The 22957-nt window shown below is 45.0% G+C and overlaps 1 long non-coding RNA gene across 1 annotated transcript in view; it reads left to right on the plus strand.

Moving 5' to 3' along the window:
* Positions 1 to 1839: 1839 nt before the first annotated feature.
* Positions 1840 to 22957, plus strand: part of LOC138300817 (uncharacterized) — a 28455-nt gene continuing 7337 nt past the window's right edge. The window contains exon 1 of the long non-coding RNA XR_011205014.1: positions 1840 to 1997. This is a non-coding gene — a long non-coding RNA (uncharacterized lncRNA). The remainder of the gene's footprint in view (positions 1998 to 22957) is intronic.

Raw genomic sequence — 22957 nt, forward strand, 5'->3', positions numbered from 1 at the left:
TTCACAGTGCACAAAAGCAGCCAGTGTAGGGGTCGGTTTGGCTTGCTCACCATCCAGTCCTCCCCACCACAATAATACTTCCAATAAGAGCTTGTGTCTGCCAGAGCTAACGTAAGGTGTCATCCTGAAAAAACACCTAATTGGGGGTCCAGTGCTGCTCCACAAATAATATAAGGGTTAACACTGATGCCAAGCGGATGGTATTCACTGTCTTTCCCTGGAACAGGTTGGGCAACAATTGTGGAGGATGAAATCTTGCTCAACAAAACCAGGTAGCCAGCACTTGCACAGTCAGAGATCAACAACCTCCAAAGATTTAATAAAAAAAGCCTAAAACAGAATAATGGAGGGTTAAAAGTCAAAGCACACAGCCCGCTATTATCGCTGAGGAGAGGGATGAGGTAGACTCATTGACAATGTCTAAACCTGTCCCAACAAATACAAAGCAGCAACTGATCCCAGATTTTTTTAGGAGAAAATATCTCCCTTCTCCCTTACAAGCTAAGCACTAGTATTATTTGTTGAGTCCAATGTGTAAGTATCATATGACATGGTTATGCATCACATGTCAGGGATAATTTGGGAGAGAGGGCCTGCAAACTGTTGACCCCTAGCTACTTCTCCTTCTGCATTATTGACAGCTATGCCCCTTCTGATGGGCTCCTTGTTTTTGAAGATGTACTTGAGGAATTCCATTAACATAATATAACACTGGCCAGTCACTATTCTTTAGTACTTTCTCAGTCAAGACACACCCGAAAAAAAAGGATTTATCGTTCAACTCAACAACCTGAAGCTTTTCCTTTTTTTATAAAAGCCTTTATTGGGGGTTTTATGAAAATATTTACAGGTTGGAGCAAAATTGATAAGAGATGAACAGAAAAATGCAAATAAAATTAAACAATAAGTAGTATGAATTAGTAATAGTCATACATCGTTACTTTTACATCTCTCGGAGTTTATCTTTCGTATGTATGAATTTCTCTTACATATCTTAGTTTTTCTATATATTTTGCGTATTCCTCTATAATTCTCCATCCATGTGTTCGCTCCATAAATAGCGTAGGTGAAGTTGAGAAAAATGCCAAACGAACACTAATCAAGACCAACGGAGTACTTGACTTGTGAGACCAGGAAATAAAGAGGAATATTTTTCTTGGGAAGGAATTCTAATCCGTCTCGCCACTCACGGTTAAATTGGGTGATCGGGAAAATATTTCCATTCCACAAACCTCTGTTCCCTTGTTCACAAATTATATAAGCAGTTTGAAAACAGTCTGTGATGTTTACTCAGACCTTTAAAGAATGGACACTCGAACTTACAGATACATTAAGGGTCCTTCTGACAACTACCAACCACTCTGGTCACGCGGGTTACATCGTTATACATATTACACACACCACCCTCACGGTACGAACACACACGTTTCCATCTCCACCCTTTACCTACTTTAAAATTATTTTTGATGACACTCTCTGTTCCTTTGTGTCCAGACTAGCTCATCAACGGGGCACGAGGAAGTTAATTCTTTATTTAAGCAGACAACTCCAAAGAGCGCTGAAGTGCATATTAAATGCTCATAGGAACCTATTTGAGAATGGAATAATGCAAATGATAAGCGTGAACTAATAATGAATCGACGAGACCTAATTTCCTGGCTGCATACAGTGTTTTTATTTAGGAACCACCCGAGCCTTAGGGTGGCAAGGTGTAAGGTGCATAATTGCGACACCAGCTATATAATTATTAGTTAGTGCGGAATGACAGACGCTGCCACGAATGTGAGGAAGGCCTCTTGACCTGGATAGTCACTGTCCGGTGTATATAAGCAGTACCCTTGGACAGACTAAATACAGCTCGAAGAATCCGGTATTTCTTCCTCAAGCAGGCAGTGCCACACTACCCGAGAGAACCATGTCTGCCAAGGGCGGAGGACACCACCACCAGAAGCCGCAGTGCAATGATCCCTGCCAACAGACAAACCCCTGTCAGGACCGTAAGTGATGGCTCTTAGCAATGCTTCAACCTGGGCTTCATGTTGTAGGGAAAAGATACAGCTCTTAGGAGCCAGTGAAGTGACGTGATAACAGCGGGACGGGGATTACCATGTAGCATTACCTCCCCTTTGCCGGCCATTACATGTTTGAGGCCTGGAATGGGGAATGCCTTACAGGTCAGGAACTACCAATTTTTTACCACGTTTTTCCAGGAATTCAGGGCCCTTTAGCGTTGAAATTTTCCACCTGAGTATGGTAGGTAGAAAAGTGGACAAACAGGTAATGCTGCCTGGTGAATTCACCACCCAGTAAAACGTGTAATATTGAAAAGTAGTGGTAATTCCATAATGGATCAGTGAAATACCACTCTGCGTAACTCTTAAGGAGGCCTTTAGCACACTATTAAGGGTCCTGCTTCAAAACTAGTTTCCCAATTTATTTCTGTCAGGATGTAGTTAAACACAGGTGAGCTGCTTTTGAGTTTGAGAAGGTTGCCTTTATCCCCATAACTGTATGTGTATTGACATAGAGTGAGTCAAGCCGATGAGCCATAGAGCGCGGTAGTTACTTGTCGCCGGGATATAACTACAGATCATGTACTTCAAGTGGGATTTCATATATTAGTATAGCAGGTTTGCTTAGACTACACAAATATGTCATATTACAGATATATTTAAAATGTCAGCCAAAGGGAGATTACATGATTTATCTAGTGTCACGCAATTTCTTCCATGTGTCCAAATTTGTTAGAACCCTTGATTTAAAGAGTGAATAAAATGAGTCAAAACCGTGTTTTATTCCTCGCATTTTTCTGCACCTGGAAAAGATCGTGGTAGATCGCTAGTTCACCTAAACGTGGGAAAGGGGAAAATTCGGTGAACATAATAATTTAGGGTGGGATTTAAGAGCCCTTAGCGCCATCCTGATGACACATTAGAGTCATTTTTTTACGCTAATGTGGCGTTAGATAGATACAAATGGCGTGCCATATTTGCAAAGTGGTGCAATGCATGCACTACATCGCTTTGCAACCCTTTGCGCAACATATTTCCTGCACCAGGCATAATGTATGCAAAGGGGGCATTCCTCCATTAGAGGGGGCAAAAAAAATGTCGCAAGGAAATGAAATGATTTCCTTGCACCATATTTTTTGGCGCTCCTAAAGCCTGCTCAGAGCAGGCGTTAAAAGGGGGCATGCCATTGAATACCATGGGCTCCTATGTTCTCGGCAGGATTAGAGCCTAAATGTTGGGACTACTCCTGCAGAGTACATCAATAGCATCAAAAATAATGATGCTATTGCCCCTTACTCTGCGCCATGGTGCGCCGTAATTTAAATATGCCGCACACATGGTGGCAGTAGCGGGGCACCAAGGGGCGCAAGGAAAGTGGCGTTTCACTGGATGCAGCACCACTTTTCGTAGCCCCTTACTGTTTCTCCATAATGTTTTGCCGCATCAAGTGCAAATGCCATTGTTTCATCGCCAACCAGCTAAACCCCTCTAATGCCCATAGATGCATCAGAGCACCTTATTTCAGTGAAGACCATCTAAACCTGAATGTAATAGCACTTCATCGAGGTAAATCCAACAAATAAGATGAGCATAATGCGATGACCTCGTCATACAAGTCATAAACACTAACCTTTCATGGTTTCTGTCTTATTGTAGTTGAATCATATAGAAAATAGATCTTTCCAAATGTTTGCTATGAAGCCATTCATAGCTCTCTGCATTTTGTCCCTTAGAAAATACGATTTGTTTGATAGATACAACCATTAGTATCCCATTTGTACAGCTTTGACATACATACTCTGGAACCAAATACAGATAAAATCGTACATGTGTTTTTCTTTAAAGCTTACATTTATCCAATTGTTCTTATGCCAGGTCTCGTATTTATTAGTCAAACTTAAATGTATTCTGAAGGATGACCATATGTTATGTAGTCTGGCAAGGTTAAATATAGGTTTGCTCTGTGGTTCTGGAGTGTGCTACCAGCATATCAGGGGCAAACTACAATCACACTAACATATTGCAGCAAAATGTCAGATACCAAACTACCATAAAGTGTTTAAAAGTAATCTGAGGATTACAATACATAACTCCATATATATGTACTTACTTTAGGAGGATTAGGCTCTCAACAGCTAGGCCAAAATAGTTTTTGTTTCAAGATTTGCCTGTTCTCGTCATTCTGACATACAACGCTTCATGGATGCCAAGGAGCAGTAGAACGTGCTGTGTGTCTGTGAGACCACACAATTCTATAAATGCATGTCAGAAAAGACTTTTAAAGCAACCATTGCCATATACCCCTTTCAAGTGGAGAAGGACAAATGTAAGTCCGTAACTAAAAATATTAGTTGCAAACGTTTCTAAACTCCCCATGACGTAAGGTGTTTGTAGGTGTCATGTATTTATTTATTTATATGTCGAATGTGGGGTTGGTGCATATTAGGTAGTAACAACCATAAGACGACATTGTTCTTTACAATTAAATAGTCTAATTATAATAAAGTTGAAAGAGGGTGTAACCGGAAAGGATAAGGTGAAGGTGTTAAAAGTGATGTGTCGAAGAAAGTTCACCAAAATAAGATTTCGAAGAGGTGAAACAGCAGTGTGTTTTTCGGATATTTAGTGGGATCGCAATCCACACAGAGAATCAGGATGGTAGTGGTAATGGAGGTTACTTAGAAAGCCCTAAAATAACAAAGTTACTCCAGTTTCTTGACTGACTTCTAGACAACCATCTAAACAGAAACAGTTCTGAAACTGTAAACAACCAGAGCAGCGTAACACATATTCCACCCTGCACGCCCTAAAGTATGCATTGGTGTGGTGCAACTCCTTATTGTGACTGGCCATCTAGAACAGTCCATTAAACATGCATTTACACAGTCTGACATATCTAGTCTGGGTGCTTCACACAGGGCACGTGTGTTAAATAATATGAACCCTATTTTATTTCCCCCTCCTCTTCCAACTGTAGGTATATGTAGGGCTTCAAAGTGTTGCTTTCTCCTAAGACACTAAAGCAACGCTAATGAACACCAGCTTGTGTGTCAAAAGTATAAGTGTAATTCCAATCTTCTCCAAATAAAAGGGCGTATTTACAAGCCTCTTGCGCCCTTTTGCGCCACACTAGTGTTATTTTTTTATGCTACTGTGGAGTTAAGTAAGCCATTTACCCATGTCATATATACAAAGTGGCACAATGCAAGGATTGCACCACTTTGTAACCTCTTGCACCACATTATGCCTGGACCAGGCATAATGTACACAAGGGGGCCATTCCCATACAGAAAGGCCCGTAAAAATGCTGCAGTGAAATTTACAAGCTTTCACTGTGCCATTTTTAGCGTCATTTTTTAATGCTGCCATTCTGTTCAATGAGCGTCCCTTGACTTTGCAGGATTAGCGCCATCATTTTTGGTGCTAATCCTGCAAAGCTCCACAATAGCGACAACATTTGTGACACTATTGTCCTAACGTGTGTTATGGTGTGCCGTATTGTAAAGATGGCACACACATGGTGTAGTTAGGGAGGTGCAGGCCGATGCAAAAACTGATGCACCAATTTTTTGTAAATATGCCCCAGAATTTCGTAAATTTTTTAACCTATTTTAGGAGAACAATATGTTCACACTCCAGTCCTGTTCAGAAGGCACACACACCATTGATGCAGTATCACTTGGAAGAAACAGGAATGTGATAAGAACAACAAGAATATCACTACAGCATCACTTAATTCAATTAAAAAGTTGTTCTAAGCATATGTATTAGTATCCAAATCAGTCCCAGGAAGGAGATGAAAACAAACTTGTGCAGTCTGGGCTTTCTATTGTCCAAATATTGTCATTAGGTGTAGTCCCACATATTTTTAAAATGGATATCAACACTACAAGAGCCAAGATGGATTGTGTAAACTAGTAAAACCTCAGGACTGAAACATGGTGTTGCCTCAAGTTTGTGTGTGTGCGAATGTGTGTGAAAGTATCTGTACCTTTATTCTTACATGTGTGTTATCAATTGTGAACTTAGTGAGTGAAAATCTTTATATATGGTGAAACATGCAGTAGTATCTACACCTTTTAGTTACAGCAGGGCTGTTGGTGTGAGTATCTGTGTATGTGTAAATATTTTTAGGCATGAGAGATGTGGCAATATAGTTATTTGTATATTTTCAGCTAATTATTCTCATGGGAAAAGAGATGTCTCCTAGATAAAGGAGGTGTTGCCTTTTATGAAGTTATATGGTATCATGGAAAGTGATGTATTTACTGGAAGGACACATGGTCTTGTAGGATGTGCAGTCTAGTGTAATAAGTCTAGTAGGAGAAGTTATATTTTTTTGGTGCAGTCCAGCACAAGAATATGAGTCATAGGTGAAGAAGATGTGGGTTATTGTGAAGGGAATCAATTATGTAGCAGAAAGTTGTGTCAGGTGAGCATAGGGTATGCTAATGAAAAGGGAATGGTGCAGTGAAAAGAGTAATGTTCTTGCACAACGAGGTTTCATCTACTAGAAGAATGGGGTGTGAGGGAAGAGAGTGTGGCCCATTAGTAGGAGAAATTAGTAATTTTACATAGCTCATCTCTGAGAATGATGTCCTGTATAACAGAAGCCCAAATATTGCTCACCATACTCCCCACGCGCTTTAAAAGTATGCCACCTTATTTCACAGGTACATCTTTAAAAAGACTTCAGTGTGTTTTGAAGCCTTACAACACAACAGTATACTATAGCCAATGTGAGAAAACAGGGCTGATTGCAGAGGCCCCATAACTTTTTGCCCCCATTTTCCTCTTTTTGCTGGTGTTTTCCTGACTTTGATGGTGCCCTGGGTACTGCTAACCAGTCCCAGGGCCTGTGCTCTGTGTAAAATGGATATGCAAATTAGGCTAATTATAATTGGCTAAGTTAACCTACCTATAAGTCCCTAGTATATGGTAGGGCATGTAGGTTTAGGGACCACAGCATAGGTGGTGCACACCTAGGTGCATTGCTGAGGTGCCCAGTGTCATTTTAAAAGCAAGCCTGCCTTGCTGGCTGCTTTTAAATTAAAGTTATATGCAAATTCGACTTTGGAATTAAAGGTACTTCCAAAGTCTTAAACTACCTTATTTTTACATATAAGTCACCCCTAAGGTGTGCCCTATGTGCCCCTAGGGCTGGGTGCCATGTAACTATAAGCAGGGACTTTATAAAAATAGATTTATAAGCCCTGGTGAGGTAAAAACAGCCAAATTCGTTTTTCCCTCATGGAAGTAAATGGCCTTCATAGGCTAGAATGGGCAGACTTTATTTTAAATTTTAAAGTCTCCTTAAATGTTGCATACCAAGAATTTGGTATCAAATTAATTGTTGTAATAAATCCTACAACTTCCAGTTGTTGGATTTAATATAACTAGTTTAGGTAAAAAGTTTAGACTTTACCTAAAAAGTTGCCAATTTCAGCTCTGCATTGTTTTTGCTGCTGTGCTCTGATTGGCCAGCCTGCAGCAGCTTCTGCCAGGCTGCCTTGATGAGGTGTGAAGTGGCCAGGCTTCACACAAAGGAATGTGCTTGGGGGAGAGAATCTCCCCTCAGCAGATGGTGAGGCAGGAAGGGGGAGGGCTGCCAAACTGGTCTTCAAAGGCAGAGAAGGACATTTGCAGCACCCAGCAACACCCCCACATCCTGCAACCCCAGACAATTAGGTGCCCCCTTGATTAGATTAGGAGAGGGCAGGAGAGGGGTGTGTTTATGATTTTTAGCCACACCAGTGGGTGGGCTCAGCCAGATGTAACCTCCAAAAATCAGATTCATCCATGTTGGATTTTTAGAGACTGTTGCCTTCTGGGATGGATTTTTGCCTCACTTCCCAGGAAGTGGTCATCACAGGGGGACGACCCTGTCCCTGATTGGAGAACCAGGGCCCCCCTGCTTTTCACCCAGGAGCAAGGATAAAACTGGCAGACCTGCACCCACGCCTCAGATCCCCTCCAGAATTCAACAAGAAAGGAACTAAAGAAGAAGAAGGACTGCCCTGCTGGACCCCTGGCCTGCACCTGGAACCTGCACTCAGAAGGACTGCACCAGCTGCACACTTGGGCTTCACCACAAGAAGGACTTTGCCTGGCTTCAACTGGTTCAAGGAGGGACTCCCTGTTTGCTACAGGTGAAAAATTGCTAAACCAGAGTCCCCTGCACCAACTCCTGAAGAAAGCGACCAGCTGACCACTGTCCAGTGGCCAAAAAGGAGTTTGCGCCAGGTGCATTCTGGGAGTTGAAGTCCGCACCCCCCAAGGACCATCACAGAACTTCTGGACCCTTGGGGTGAGCTGTGGACCCCAAAAGAACCTTAAAAGAACATCTGGATGAAGCCCCAGAAGTTTGGAAAAGATTTGAGAATTTTTGGAAAAAAGCTCCAGAGAGGGACCGACCCGCCGCGGAAATTCTAGCCGGCTTGCCTCAACCGCGACCCGGCCTGACTTCGTGGTTCGTCCCGGTAAAGGAAAACATCCAAAAAAGAGACTAAGTCCGAACGTAAAAAGTTGACCGGGACCTCCCAGCCATCGTATCCGAGAAGGGCTTCATGGACGTCGGATCAAGATCCAGGTTTACCCCGGTCGAAGGATTTTCATCTAAAAAAAACGACTAAGTCCAAAGGTAAAAGTCTCCACCGAGGAAACCCACATCGCGTATCCGGACAAGGGCTCCAGGAGGTCGGATTCAACTGGCAGGTTCGTCCCGGTGAAGAAAAACTTCAAAATAAAGACTAAGTCAGAAGGTAACTTTTTAACCTAGGCCTCCCGCGACCTGTAGCCGAGCAGGGCTCCATCGCGGTCGGCCTGAAAGTTTGACTTTGCCCCGGTTGAGGTGCAACCAGATGACCCGATTGGCGCTTTTTGTTTCTAAGCGCTAGAAAAGTAATAATTCTTTAAAAATTCATATCTCCGGTTCCCCTGAACCGATTTTAATCGTTTTTGTGTCATTTTAAAGATAAAAATATAAACTATTTTTATAAATTGGTTTTGGATTTTTAAACTGTTTCCTGTGTTTTATTTAATTACTGTTTTGTGATATTTGAATGCTTTACACTTTGTCTCCTAAGTTAAGCCTTGACGCTCGTTGCCAAGCTACCAAGGGTTGAGCTGGGATTAATTTACTGAGACCTAACTGTACCTATGTGGAGGTTAGTGGCTTGTTGCTAGGTGTAGGTACCTACCTGCCCTACCAATAACCCATTTTCCAACATAATTGGAAGCAGCGACGGGATCCTGTACTTGTATTCAATATCACGTTACAGTTTTAGGTAAAACAAATTAAAAATCCTTTAAATTGTCCTAGTGCAAAAATTGTTTTTAATTTTTAATTTGGATTAATTTCAATTATTGAATTTTTGTAATTTTTCTAAATTCTTGTTTCCAATTTTTGCAAAAAGTTTTTGTTGACACAAAACTAGGGAACCATGGAGCTTGATCTGGCTAGCCTACCCACACTGACAGTAGTCCAGCTTAGGGGGTTGTGTATTGAAAGAGGGTTGCCTGCAACCACTGATCTCAGGAAGCAAATCCTGATCACATCCCTGACAGCATGGGCTGAGGCCCAAGAGGTAGAGTCAGAAGAAGCTCCAGAGGAGGGAGAAAGAAGGGAGGATGCAAGCTCTAACCACTCAGGGGAGGGAAGGCATCTGACCCTAAGTGAGGACGAGGAAGAACGGTCCTCAGTAAATACAGTCACTAGGGGCAGATCCAAAGCTAGTGGTGGGAAGGGGGTCCTTTCAGGAGGAGAGAACCCATCCATCAGAGAAAGAGAGCTGGAGGCCCAGCTAGCATACATAGCTTTGGAAGCAGAGAAGCTGGCCCTAGAAAAGAAAAAGTGGGCATACAAAGAAAAAAGAGATGGAAGCAGCGATAAAGAAGCTGAGGTGTCCATGGGTGGGGAATTTGCCCCAGATTACCCAAGGGGGTAGTTCCTGCTTATGTAGAGGGGGATGACATAGATAAGTGGCTAGGGGCCTTTGAGAGGGCACTCCAAATGAGAAGGGTTAGGCCTCAATACTGGGGTTCCCTTTTGTGGGAGTTGGTCCCCAACTCAGGGAGGGATAGGCTTCTGACCTTAAGGGGGGAGGAGGCAGATTCATACCCTAGTATGAAGAGGTGCTTAGCCAAGAAGTTTGGTCTGACCCCAGAGCAATATAGAATGAAGTTCAGGGACACCCAGAAGGTCAGTACCCAGTCTTGGGTTGACTTTGTGGACATTTCACTAAAGGCACTAGAGGGCTGGATTATTGGTAACAAAGTAGATACTTATGAGGGGTTATACAATCTGATCATGAGAGAGCACATCTTGACCAATTGTACCCAAGAAAGGTTACGCCAGCATCTAGTGGACTCTAAGCAGACCAACCCTAGAGAGCTAGGGGAGGCAGCTGATGAGTGGTTGAGAACCAGGGTGGTTGTCAAGTCCCGGGGGGAGACTCCAAGAAGGGGGGGACAGGTCCCCAAAAACCTAAGGAGGGAGGTGGTAAGCCCACCACAGAGACTCCCTCTGTACCCCAGAACCCTAAGAAGGAGGAGAGTAAATCCCACTCCCACTCTGACAAGCAGAGACAGGGAGACCCAGGGTTAAAAAACCTCTTGGACAGTAGGGCTTGCTTTGACTGTCAGCAGACAGGTCACTTCAGAGGAGATGCAGCCTGTCCAAAGAAGGTGGTTAGCACTGGGCTGTCCAGTGTAGCCAGAGAGGAGGATTCCTCAGATGATGAAGTCCTCCTAGCATTGTGCTGGGAGACAGGACCAGATGGTGAGCGGGTGATCCCTGAGGGTGGGAGTAGGCACTTCCACCACATTCAAGTGCATGGGATCCCTACCACTGGCCTGAGAGACACCTGTGCCAGTCACACTATAGTGAGTGACCGGTTAGTGACCCCAGACATGTATGTCCCAGGAAAGACAAAGAAAGTCAGGATAGCCACAGGGGAGGTCACCTCCAAACCTGTAGCCATAGTGCCCCTAGAGAGGGAGGGTATCCTTGACTGGATTAGGGTGGTAGTCAGTGCTGACCTTCCCCTAGATTGTATCCTGGGCAATGACCTCCCAGAGGTGAGTCTGGTCACAGATGGGGTGGTCGCCCAAGGCGCCCCCCCAAACCAAAGTCCTGGGGAGTCAGTCCCTACAGTTAGGAGACAGGGGTCCCCAAGAAAAGGAAAGAAGAAAAGGAAGGGTAGGCCACTCTTAAAGAGAGTTCCAGGGAGCCAAGGGCCTTCTGCCCCAGTAGGGGGGGGAGCCCAGAGTTGGCACTGGTGAGGCCTCACCTGACCCCAAGGAAGTCCTGAGTAGTCAGGCAGCTGTCCAGATGCAAGGTGTTGCCCCTGCACTGACAGAAGGTAGAGTGGAAGGAGGGTGTCTGCCACAGGAGGTGGTAGGCCCCCACTCTAGACAGCAAGAGGGGTGCCAGGACCCCAAAGTTGCCCTTAAAGCAGCTCAGCCACCTGTCAGTGGAGAGCTTAGGGTGTGGTTCTGGGTAATGACAGCTGTCAGTAGCCTCTGCTGGGTGCTAGCCTTCCTGGCAGCACTGTACTTGGCCTGGGAGGCAGACCCCAGGGCCAATAGCAAAGTAGGCCCCCTGACCCTATTGGTCATGGTGGGGTTGCTCAAGTGTTGGGTGACCTCTTTGGGTAAGCTAGGTTTTGCCCTAGCAAAGTTTGGAGTAGGGGAGGTGGGCACCTCACTACCCAAGTTGGCAGAGAGAAAGGAGGAAGACCCCCCTAGAGGAAAGTTTCAGTTTGAGTTGGGTCCTTTTACTGTTGGGATGGCTTCACTACCCATAGGGAGTGACCCTGACAGGAGGATATAAGGCAGAGTAGGCCCTGCAAAGGGTCAGCCAGTTTTCTTCACTGTCTTCCTCGCCTAACAAGCCAGGAAGACTCTCCCAGGGTTGGGCTGAGTCTCCTGGGCGTGTGGGCTGGGGGGGGGTTGTGTGAGAAAACAGGGCTGATTGCAGAGGCCCCATAACTTTTTGCCCCCATTTTCCTCTTTTTGCTGGTGTTTTCCTGACTTTGATGGTGCCCTGGGTACTGCTAACCTGTCCCAGGGCCTGTGCTCTGTGTAAAATGGATATGCAAATTAGGCTAATTATAATTGGCTAAGTTAACCTACCTATAAGTCCCTAGTATATGGTAGGGCATGTAGGTTTAGGGACCACAGCATAGGTGGTGCACACCTAGGTGCATTGCTGAGGTGCCCAGTGTCATTTTAAAAGCAAGCCTGCCTTGCTGGCTGCTTTTAAATTAAAGTTATATGCAAATTCGACTTTGGAATTAAAGGTACTTCCAAAGTCTTAAACTACCTTATTTTTACATATAAGTCACCCCTAAGGTGTGCCCTATGTGCCCCTAGGGCTGGGTGCCATGTAACTATAAGCAGGGACTTTATAAAAATAGAAGTATAAGCCCTGGTGAGGTAAAAACAGCCAAATTCGTTTTTCCCTCATGGAAGTAAATGGCCTTCATAGGCTAGAATGGGCAGACTTTATTTTAAATTTTAAAGTCTCCTTAAATGTTGCATACCAAGAATTTGGTATCAAATTAATTGTTGTAATAAATCCTACAACTTCCAGTTGTTGGATTTAATATAACTAGTTCAGGTAAAAAGTTTAGACTTTACCTAAAAAGTTGCCAATTTCAGCTCTGCATTGTTTTTGCTGCTGTGCTCTGATTGGCCAGCCTGCAGCAGCTTCTGCCAGGCTGCCTTGATGAGGTGTGAAGTGGCCAGGCTTCAGACAAAGGAATGTGCTTGGGGGAGAGAATCTCCCCTCAGCAGATGGTGAGGCAGGAAGGGGGAGGGCTGCCAAACTGGTCTTCAAAGGCAGAGAAGGACATTTGCAGCACCCAGCAACACCCCCACATCCTGCAACCCCAGACAATTAGGTGCCCCCTTGATTAGATTAGGAGAGGGCAGGAGAGGGGTGTGTTTATGATTTTTAGCCACACCAGTGGGTGGGCTCAGCCAGATGTAACCTCCAAAAATCAGATTCATCCATGTTGGATTTTTAGAGACTGTTGCCTTCTGGGATGGATTTTTGCCACACTTCCCAGGAAGTGGTCATCACAGGGGGACGACCCTGTCCCTGATTGGAGAACCAGGGCCCCCCTGCTTTTCACCCAGGAGCAAGGATAAAACTGGCAGACCTGCACCCACGCCTCAGATCCCCTCCAGAATTCAACAAGAAAGGAACTAAAGAAGAAGAAGGACTGCCCTGCTGGACCCCTGGCCTGCACCTGGAACCTGCACTCAGAAGGACTGTACCAGCTGCACACTTGGGCTTCACCACAAGAAGGACTTTGCCTGGCTTCAACTGGTTCAAGGAGGGACTCCCTGTTTGCTACAGGTGAAAAATTGCTAAACCAGAGTCCCCTGCACCAACTCCTGAAGAAAGCGACCAGCTGACCACTGTCCAGTGGCCAAAAAGGAGTTTGCGCCAGGTGCATTCTGGGAGTTGAAGTCCGCACCCCCCAAGGACCATCACAGAACTTCTGGACCCTTGGGGTGAGCTGTGGACCCCAAAAGAACCTTAAAAGAACATCTGGGTGAAGCCCCAGAAGTTTGGAAAAGATTTGAGAATTTTTGAAAAAAAGCTCCAGAGAGGGACCGACCCGCCGTGGAAATTCTAGCCGGCTTGCCTCAACCGCGACCCGGCCTGACTTCGTGGTTCGTCCCGGTAAAGGAAAACATCCAAAAAAGAGACTAAGTCCGAACGTAAAAAGTTGACCGGGACCTCCCAGCCATCGTATCCGAGAAGGGCTCCATGGACGTCGGATCAAGATCCAGGTTTACCCCGGTCGAAGGATTTTCATCTCGAAAAAACGACTAAGTCCGAAGGTAAAAGTCTCCACCGAGGAAACCCACATCGCGTATCCGGACAAGGGCTCCAGGAGGTCGGATTCAACTGGCAGGTTCGTCCCGGTGAAGAAAAACTTCAAAATAAAGACTAAGTCAGAAGGTAACTTTTTAACCGAGGCCTCCCGCGACCTGTAGCCGAGCAGGGCTCCATCGCGGTCGGCCTGAAAGTTTGACTTTGCCCCGGTTGAGGTGCAACCAGATGACCCGATTGGCGCTTTTTGCTTCTAAGCGCTAGAAAAGTAATAATTCTTTAAAAATTCATATCTCCGGTTCCCCTGAACCGATTTTAATCGTTTTTGTGTCATTTTAAAGATAAAAATATAAACTATTTTTATAAATTGGTTTTGGATTTTTAAACTGTTTCCTGTGTTTTATTTAATTACTGTTTTGTGATATTTGAATGCTTTACACTTTGTCTCCTAAGTTAAGCCTTGACGCTCGTTGCCAAGCTACCAAGGGTTGAGCTGGGATTAATTTACTGAGACCTAACTGTACCTATGTGGAGGTTAGTGGCTTGTTGCTAGGTGTAGGTACCTACCTGCCCTACCAATAACCCATTTTCCAACATAATTGGAAGCAGCGACGGGATCCTGTACTTGTATTCAATATCACGTTACAGTTTTAGGTAAAACAAATTAAAAATCCTTTAAATTGTCCTAGTGCAAAAATTGTTTTTAATTTTTAATTTGGATTAATTTCAATTATTGAATTTTTGTAATTTTTCTAAATTCTTGTTTCCAATTTTTGCAAAAAGTTTTTGTTGACACAAAACTAGGGAACCATGGAGCTTGATCTGGCTAGCCTACCCACACTGACAGTAGTCCAGCTTAGGGGGTTGTGTATTGAAAGAGGGTTGCCTGCAACCACTGATCTCAGGAAGCAAATCCTGATCACATCCCTGACAGCATGGGCTGAGGCCCAAGAGGTAGAGTCAGAAGAAGCTCCAGAGGAGGGAGAAAGAAGGGAGGATGCAAGCTCTAACCACTCAGGGGAGGGAAGGCATCTGACCCTAAGTGAGGACGAGGAAGAACGGTCCTCAGTAAATACAGTCACTAGGGGCAGATCCAAAGCTAGTGGTGGGAAGGGGGTCCTTTCAGGAGGAGAGAACCCATCCATCAGAGAAAGAGAGCTGGAGGCCCAGCTAGCATACATAGCTTTGGAAGCAGAGAAGCTGGCCCTAGAAAAGAAAAAGTGGGCATACAAAGAAAAAAGAGATGGAAGCAGCGATAAAGAAGCTGAGGTGTCCATGGGTGGGGAATTTGCCCCAGATTACCCAAGGGGGTAGTTCCTGCTTATGTAGAGGGGGATGACATAGATAAGTGGCTAGGGGCCTTTGAGAGGGCACTCCAAATGAGAAGGGTTAGGCCTCAATACTGGGGTTCCCTTTTGTGGGAGTTGGTCCCCAACTCAGGGAGGGATAGGCTTCTGACCTTAAGGGGGGAGGAGGCAGATTCATACCCTAGTATGAAGAGGTGCTTAGCCAAGAAGTTTGGTCTGACCCCAGAGCAATATAGAATGAAGTTCAGGGACACCCAGAAGGTCAGTACCCAGTCTTGGGTTGACTTTGTGGACATTTCACTAAAGGCACTAGAGGGCTGGATTATTGGTAACAAAGTAGATACTTATGAGGGGTTATACAATCTGATCATGAGAGAGCACATCTTGACCAATTGTACCCAAGAAAGGTTACGCCAGCATCTAGTGGACTCTAAGCAGACCAACCCTAGAGAGCTAGGGGAGGCAGCTGATGAGTGGTTGAGAACCAGGGTGGTTGTCAAGTCCCGGGGGGAGACTCCAAGAAGGGGGGGACAGGTCCCCAAAAACCTAAGGAGGGAGGTGGTAAGCCCACCACAGAGACTCCCTCTGTACCCCAGAACCCTAAGAAGGAGGAGAGTAAATCCCACTCCCACTCTGACAAGCAGAGACAGGGAGACCCAGGGTTAAAAAAGCTCTTGGACAGTAGGGCTTGCTTTGACTGTCAGCAGACAGGTCACTTCAGAGGAGATGCAGCCTGTCCAAATAAGGTGGTTAGCACTGGGCTGTCCAGTCTAGCCAGAGAGGAGGATTCCTCAGATGATGAAGTCCTCCTAGCATTGTGCTGGGAGACAGGACCAGATGGTAAGCTGGTGATCCCTGAGGGTGGGAGTAGGCACTTCCACCACATTCAAGTGCATGGGATCCCTACCACTGGCCTGAGAGACACCTGTGCCAGTCACACTATAGTGAGTGACCGGTTAGTAACCCCAGACATGTATGTCCCAGGAAAGACAAAGAAAGTCAGGATAGCCACAGGGGAGGTCACCTCCAAACCTGTAGCCATAGTGCCCCTAGAGAGGGAGGGTATCCTTGACTGGATTAGGGTGGTAGTCAGTGCTGACCTTCCCCTAGATTGTATCCTGGGCAATGACCTCCCAGAGGTGAGTCTGGTCACAGATGGGGTGGTCGCCCAAGGCGCCCCCCCAAACCAAAGTCCTGGGGAGTCAGTCCCTACAGTTAGGAGACAGGGGTCCCCAAGAAAAGGAAAGAAGAAAAGGAAGGGTAGGCCACTCTTAAAGAGAGTTCCAGGGAGCCAAGGGCCTTCTGCCCCAGTAGGGGGGGGAGCCCAGAGTTGGCACTGGTGAGGCCTCACCTGACCCCAAGGAAGTCCTGAGTAGTCAGGCAGCTGTCCAGATGCAAGGTGTTGCCCCTGCACTGACAGAAGGGAGAGTGGAAGGAGGGTGTCTGCCACAGGAGGTGGTAGCCCCCCACTCTAGACAGCAAGAGGGGTGCCAGGACCCCAAAGTTGCCCTTAAAGCAGCTCAGCCACCTGTCAGTGGAGAGCTTAGGGTGTGGTTCTGGGTAATGACAGCTGTCAGTAGCCTCTGCTGGGTGCTAGCCTTCCTGGCAGCACTGTACTTGGCCTGGGAGGCAGACCCCAGGGCCAATAGCAAAGTAGGCCCCCTGACCCTATTGGTCATGGTGGGGTTGCTCAAGTGTTGGGTGACCTCTTTGGGTAAGCTAGGTGTTGCCCTAGCAAAGTTTGGAGTAGGGGAGGTGGGCACCTCACTACCCAAGTTGGCAGAGAGAAAGGAGGAAGACCCCCCTAGAGGAAAGTTTCAGTTTGAGTTGGGTCCTTTTACTGTTGGGATGGCTTCACTACCCATAGGGAGTGACCCTGACAGGAGGATATAAGGCAGAGTAGGCCCTGCAAAGGGACAGCCAGTTTTCTTCACTGTCTTCCTCGCCTAACAAGCCAGGAAGACTCTCCCAGGGTTGGGCTGAGTCTCCTGGGCGTGTGGGCTGGGGGGGGTTGTGTGAGAAAACAGGGCTGATTGCAGAGGCCCCATAACTTTTTGCCCACATTTTCCTCTTTTTGCTGGTGTTTTCCTGACTTTGATGGTGCCCTGGGTACTGCTAACCTGTCCCAGGGCCTGTGCTCTGTGTAAAATGGATATGCAAATTAGGCTAATTATAATTGGCTAAGTTAACCTACCTATAAGTCCCTAGTATATGGTAGGGCATGTAGGTTTAGGGACCACAGCATAGGTGGTGCACACCTAGGTGCATTGCTGAGGTGCCCAGTGTCATTTTAAAAGCAAGCCTGCCTTGCTGGCTGCTTTTAAATTAAAGTTATATGCAAATTCGACTTTGGAATTAAAGGTACTTCCAAAGTCTTAAACTACCTTATTTTTACATATAAGTCACCCCTAAGGTGTGCCCTATGTGCCCCTAGGGCTGGGGGCCATGTAACTATAAGCAGGGACTTTATAAAAATAGATTTATAAGCCCTGGTGAGGTAAAAACAGCCAAATTCGTTTTTCCCTCATGGAAGTAAATGGCCTTCATAGGCTAGAATGGGCAGACTTTATTTTACATTTTAAAGTCTCCTTAAATGTTGCATACCAAGAATTTGGTATCAAATTAATTGTTGTAATAAATCCTACAACTTCCAGTTGTTGGATTTAATATAACTAGTTCAGGTAAAAAGTTTAGACTTTACCTAAAAAGTTGCCAATTTCAGCTCTGCATTGTTTTTGCTGCTGTGCTCTGATTGGCCAGCCTGCAGCAGCTTCTGCCAGGCTGCCTTGATGAGGTGTGAAGTGGCCAGGCTTCACACAAAGGAATGTGCTTGGGGGAGAGAATCTCCCCTCAGCAGATGGTGAGGCAGGAAGGGGGAGGGCTGCCAAACTGGTCTTCAAAGGCAGAGAAGGACATTTGCAGCACCCAGCAACACCCCCACATCCTGCAACCCCAGACAATTAGGTGCCCCCTTGATTAGATTAGGAGAGGGCAGGAGAGGGGTGTGTTTATGATTTTTAGCCACACCAGTGGGTGGGCTCAGCCAGATGTAACCTCCAAAAATCAGATTCATCCATGTTGGATTTTTAGAGACTGTTGCCTTCTGGGATGGATTTTTGCCACACTTCCCAGGAAGTGGTCATCACAGGGGGACGACCCTGTCCCTGATTGGAGAACCAGGGCCCCCCTGCTTTTCACCCAGGAGCAAGGATAAAACTGGCAGACCTGCACCCACGCCTCAGATCCCCTCCAGAATTCAACAAGAAAGGAACTAAAGAAGAAGAAGGACTGCCCTGCTGGACCCCTGGCCTGCACCTGGAACCTGCACTCAGAAGGACTGTACCAGCTGCACACTTGGGCTTCACCACAAGAAGGACTTTGCCTGGCTTCAACTGGTTCAAGGAGGGACTCCCTGTTTGCTACAGGTGAAAAATTGCTAAACCAGAGTCCCCTGCACCAACTCCTGAAGAAAGCGACCAGCTGACCACTGTCGAGTGGCCAAAAAGGAGTTTGCGCCAGGTGCATTCTGGGAGTTGAAGTCCGCACCCCCCAAGGACCATCACAGAACTTCTGGACCCTTGGGGTGAGCTGTGGACCCCAAAAGAACCTTAAAAGAACATCTGGGTGAAGCCCCAGAAGTTTGGAAAAGATTTGAGAATTTTTGGAAAAAAGCTCCAGAGAGGGACCGACCCGCCGCGGAAATTCTAGCCGGCTTGCCTCAACCGCGACCCGGCCTGACTTCGTGGTTCGTCCCGGTAAAGGAAAACATCCAAAAAAGAGACTAAGTCCGAACGTAAAAAGTTGACCGGGACCTCCCAGCCATCGTATCCGAGAAGGGCTCCATGGACGTCGGATCAAGATCCAGGTTTACCCCGGTCGAAGGATTTTCATCTCGAAAAAACGACTAAGTCCGAAGGTAAAAGTCTCCACCGAGGAAACCCACATCGCGTATCCGGACAAGGGCTCCAGGAGGTCGGATTGAACTGGCAGGTTCGTCCCGGTGAAGAAAAACTTCAAAATAAAGACTAAGGGGGTCATTCTGGCCACCGACCACGGGAGCACCGCCAACAGGCTGGCGGTGCTCCCACGAGCATTCTGACCGCGGCGGTTCAGCCGCGGTCAGAACCAGCAAGTCGGCGGGCTCCCGCCGACTTACCGCTGCTCGGGGGAATCCTTCATGAGGATTCTGACAGCCCCTACCGCCATCCTGTTCATGGCGGGAAACCCGCCATGAACAGGATGGCGGTAGGGGGTGCCGCGGGGCCCCTGGGGGCCCCTGCCGTGTACATGCCAATGGCATGGGCACGGCAGGGGCCCCCGTAAGAGGGCCCCGCAAAGTATTTCAGTGTCTGCCTTGCAGACACTGAAATACGCGACGGGTGCAACTGCACCCGTCGCACCCCTGCAACTACGCCGGCTCAATTCTGAGCCAGCGTCCTCGTTGCAGGGGCATTTCCTCTGGGCCGGCGGGCGCTCTTTTGGAGAGCGCCCGCCGGCACAGAGGAAATGTCTGAATGGCCGCCGCGGTCTTTTGACCGCGGTCATTTGGCGTCGGTACTATGGCGGACGGCCTCCGCCGTCCGCCATAGTCAGAATCACCCCCTAAGTCAGAAGGTAACTTTTTAACCGAGGCCTCCCGCGACCTGTAGCCGAGCAGGGCTCCATCGCGGTCGGCCTGAAAGTTTGACTTTGCCCCGGTCGAGGTGCAACCAGATGACCCGATTGGCGCTTTTTGTTTCTAAGCGCTAGAAAAGTAATAATTCTTTTAAAATTCATATCTCCGGTTCCCCTGAACCGATTTTAATCGTTTTTGTGACATTTTAAAGATAAAAATATAAACTATTTTTATAAATTGGTTTTGGATTTTTTAACTGTTTCCTGTGTTTATTTAATTACTGTTTTGTGATATTTGAATGCTTTACACTTTGTCTCCTAAGTTAAGCCTTGACGCTCGTTGCCAAGCTACCAAGGGTTGAGCTGGGATTAATTTACTGAGACCTAACTGTACCTATGTGGAGGTTAGTGGCTTGTTGCTAGGTGTAGGTACCTACCTGCCCTACCAATAACCGATTTTCCAACAGCCAAGTAACGACAATTTGAGTAAAATCGTTTTACACATACAATTATACCATGCAGGAAACTCCTTCATCTTATTGTGTAGTATGCAGATATTGGATTTCCCTGTTTGATTAAATTCTAAATCAGAGTGATAAATAGAATATTATTTGATCCTTCGCATTCTTCTGCTTCCTATGTATTTTGATCACGTAGTTACTGTAGTTCAGATCCCCAAGATTCTGGCCCTCATTACGAGTCTGGCGGTCCGACAGCCACATTATGACCATGATGAAAGTGCCACAGTCCTACCGCCAGCACGGCCACTTTTTCGCTGGGCATCTTAATCCGCCAGGGAAAAGCTGCAAGCAGCGCTGACCTGAGGATTACGACTCCTGTGTCTGCCAGGTTTTGTATTTCGGTTCCACCGCCATGCAAAGGCTGCTGGAGACGGGGTGCTGGGACCCCATGGAGACCCCTGCACTGCCCATTCGCTTGGCATGGGCAGTGCAAGGGCCCCCATGGGCAGCACTGTCACACTTTTCAGTGCCTAAATTACAGGCACTGAAAAGAACGACGGGTGCTGTCGCACCGGACACACCCCAACATTACTGCTGGCTTAATTACGAGCCGGTATCAATGTTGTGGGTAGTTTCCCACTGGGCCAGTGTGAAAATGTAATAGGGTCAGCGGACGAGAGATCGAACTGGCGGTCTTCCGACCTAACGAGTTTGGCAAGCGGCCTCCGCTGCCTGCCAAACTCATTATGAGGCCTTCAGTGTATAATTAATTAACATCTCTTCAATCATTTTTCTTCATGTAACATCAGTCAGCATGGGCTTTGCAGTAACTGCTTTCTCAAAGCTGAAAAGTTACGTTACACAGTTTGTTATTCTGAAATATAACCAGTCCAAAATATAGTTGTACAATCATTATCCTATACACATACATCACCTTATATATTGTTAAGTACATCTGCTCAGTCCCATAATGATACCTGTTGTATTGGCCCCAGCCTCTTTAACTTGATGTATATTGAACGTATCTAATTTCTTTCCCTATTCAACGCATTCCTATTCTTAGTGAAGTGTTCGTATATGAATATGCTACATTTGTTCCACAACATACCCATTACTGACATATTTTCAATTCTCATTTACATTCCATCCTCTTATTACCTTATTTAAACCCTATGTTCCCCTATCTTAAACCCAGCTGCTGGTACCGCAAACCCCTTTCATAGCAAATAATAGAGGTAGAAGTTAACAATAAAAACCAAATTAAATAATGTTAAGTTAAATTAGACAATTCCAACAATGTTAACCATATAAACAAGTTTAACTTAGTTCTACAAAATCTAAACATAAAACACTTTTAATTTAATCTAATATATTTTACTGACATTGTTTACATTATAAAATGTAACACTATTTGAATAAAAATTATTCAAGTACTTTTAATTATTTTTATGCATTACTTTAAATACCTTTAATAGAAAATAAAAAATATATATGTTTTAACTTTAGGTAGGAATTTATTTTATATTTTAAACCCTAAAAATAATTGTAATTAAATTCAATATGTTAAAATATTGAAGTTGAAATGAACTACAAATTTAAGTTAGGGGCTTATTTACATAACATTGTAAAAAATGTTTTATCTTTCAGATAACTATATAAAATTATTTAACACTAATATTTTACATTCAAATACTTTTCTATTTTTTTAAGCTTTAATAAACATTGACACTCTCCAGTGGTGGAGAACTTCACATACATATGAACAGTTACTATAAACTTAATTTAAAAAAAATAATTACATTATTGTAACTATATTAAATTAAACAAAAACTATGTTTCAAACAAAAATGAAAAACAGCCCACCTAAAGTAAACAATATGTAAATAAATTGTACAAATTCATGATAAAATGTAATTTATTTTTAAAAATAATAAATGTTTATTAAAATATCAGATTTAGCCCTGAATAATATTTATTTTTATAATGGTGAAATAATGTTTTTAAATTTAACATTACTTCATAAGATTACTTCATGAGGTTCTATTTTCAGTCCCTCCTCCATTATCTTCGATGGGAAAGTGATGCAGCATCAGTGGGAGGCTGGATGTACTACCGCTCCTTTTTGTCTGTAGCAACTTAATACACCTAAATTTGGCTCAAACCTTTGTTTCAAGGGGTGAAGACACATAAATATACTCTTTTGAGTAACTTTACACCTGTAAATGGTTAATAGACAAAAGTAATAAAGTTGTACAAAAGTGTAAGAGTAAACTTACATTTGTAGATTTACTCATGTGTAAGTTTACACTTGTTACTAGATCCCTTGACGCATCTCAGAAGTGACTGGACATCTTCTTAGTAAAAAGCCCTGTGAACTTCAAGTGTTCACCTTCTGTAATCGATATTGTAAATCTTAAATGCAAATGTGAGTTTCAAATAAGTGATGAAGATTCCCTATATTGGTGAGCTCTATCATTAACTAAACTAGAAGCAACACATTTATTGCCATAAGTACAACATAGCCCAGGGCCAGCACCTTGAGTAAACATGTAGGACCTGAGTCACAAGCTTCATTTTACATAGTTTTACTAATTGTTTTCCACAAAATGCAATTCATAAACTTATGGGTGTAAATTTCCACATCCATTTTTTCTATCTTTTATCTGGGGAGATCTCCACACATGTAAGTTTAGTGCTTAATAGTACACGAGGCAG

This window comes from Pleurodeles waltl, chromosome 6, assembly GCF_031143425.1.
Source record: "Pleurodeles waltl isolate 20211129_DDA chromosome 6, aPleWal1.hap1.20221129, whole genome shotgun sequence".
Taxonomy (NCBI): Eukaryota; Metazoa; Chordata; class Amphibia; order Caudata; family Salamandridae; genus Pleurodeles; species Pleurodeles waltl.